This window comes from Passer domesticus, chromosome 1 (assembly GCF_036417665.1).
Source record: "Passer domesticus isolate bPasDom1 chromosome 1, bPasDom1.hap1, whole genome shotgun sequence".
Classification (NCBI taxonomy): Eukaryota; Metazoa; Chordata; class Aves; order Passeriformes; family Passeridae; genus Passer; species Passer domesticus.
In genome coordinates, this window is record NC_087474.1 from 65,405,629 (window position 1) to 65,407,808 (window position 2,180).

The following is a 2,180-nucleotide window of genomic DNA, read 5'->3' on the forward strand; positions in this document are numbered from 1 at the left end:
ATGTGGTTTGGAGATTGTTTATCCAGCTTGTCAGTTGTTTTAACTTAATGACCAATCATGGTCCAGCTGTGTTGGGACTCTGAGGGGAGTCACGAGTTTTTCATTAGTATCTTGTTAAGCCTTCTGCAATTATCCTTTCTGTATTCTTTAGTATAGTTTTAGTATAGTATTCTTTAGTATACTATAAGATCATAAAATAATAAATCAGCCTTCTGAGAACATGGAGTTAGATTCATCAATTCCTCCTCAGTTGGGGGGACCCTGAAAATACCACAGCCATAAGGCAAAAAAGTTAGATTTGCTCACTATGCACAGGGGTGTTTGCCTCTAACTGAGACATTCTGACATGCTGATGCACTGACAAGTTGCTTAGAAGGTTTACCTGGGAAATACTTGCATCAAAGCATTTATTTACAAACATGGTTGGTAAATGTATTAGATTACGATGCCAAAACTTTGTTTTCTTATGAAGTATTTGCTTGTAAAAGCACTGAGTAACTGACAGCTCCAACTACTTCAAGCGCAGATTGAAAGTATGGCTGGATTAAATCTGTTACTTTCTGTAAAGGTTTTGCAAATATTTACAAGAGACAGTGGTAAAAGTATTTTTTTCTCTTTGCTTGTCTGGTAATCATAGGCTAGAGAAAAAACATTTTCTACTTAGAAAGTTTCCATTTTTTTATTTCTTGATGTTACATATGAGAGTCACAGTTACAATATTGGAAAGCATGCTTGGTAGCTATAGGGATGACACAGCATTGAAATAGATTACTTAGAGTAGATATTAAAATTTCATCAAGTAAAGATTTTAAGAGCTGCTTAAGTAATCATGTCTCAAAAATTACATTGGTGACGTGATGTGTCATGAAGTTTGGAGATTAGACAAACTCTTGAAGTCCCTTCTGTCCCTATTTCCTATGATTTTTCACGTTGGTGTCTGGAACTCCCTGGGAAACAAAGGGGCATTAAGGTACTGTAAAATCAGACCAAAAAAAGAGGAAAGGCTATGTTATGTTGGAGTCGGTGATATTGTTGAGTTTAGCCAACAGCATACATTTGTTTTTGAATTAAGACTTTATAATGTTGTTTCATTTGTGCTCATGTATTACTGTTTTTCACCAAGTGTCCCTCATGAAAAGAATGTAGAATTGAAAGTAGTAGATGAGAACTAACTATTGCAGGTGTAAATTATTCCTGAGTAATGTTTTCAGACTTACACTACTTAATGTCATTACAGTTCTCCAAATAACATCTATGCCTGGCTGGCCTTGAGCAAGAGTCTAACGGCACATACTGTGACAGAGCCATGGTCACCCTAGCATGTGCAAATCATGGTGTCCTGGAGCTCTTGTTAGGGAACTAAAAGCTAGTTTTTCCCTCAAGCCTAGTATATAGACAACAAACATGGGATGAAATAGCAAAAAGAATGTATCCCTTTTTGAGAGACCTTTTGATCCACTCCCTAGCTTCATGTACATGGAAAAGATGAAAAATGGTTCAGCTGGGTGAGAAAAACCCAAAAAGCAATTCATGCTTTGGAGCCCAACGCTGACTAATTAGGAAAATATTTGGGCCATTATCTACTCTTCCAAAAAATGATCCAGCTGACTGATGGGAAGTCAAATGAAATGTCTCCTATGTTTATTATCTCTAATGCTGGAGCAGGTAGGAAAACCCACCATATAATAATACAGCAAATCTGTTTGGCAATCACAATTCTAGTTAGCAACAGCTTCTCTCTGCGTCTTGTACATCTAAAATGTTGTTTAGACGTTATCGAAAATGACACAACTGAAATAGCCATATTTTGCAACTTGCATTCTGCCCTGAATATGACCCAATGATCATGTTTGAAAGACTATGTGAAAAAGCATTTTCAAGTTTCCTGGCATGCAGAAGAGAGATACTAAATCTAGTAAAATACTGTGAAAGGAAGTTTGGTAACAGTGCTTTTACATATGCATTATTTTCATTATTCTTTATATTCCAGGGTGAAGCAGATGGTTTTCCAAGACAAGCAATTATGCAAAATCATACCAGAGATAGCAAGAAAAAGCTAGATCCATATGCTATTTAGTAAATAGTGAAAATATGTTTCATTTTGCATTATATTTATTCAGAGAAGAGTAGAGGATCAGTACTTCTCCCCCAGCTTCCAAACTGTTTAATCCTTTCCTACC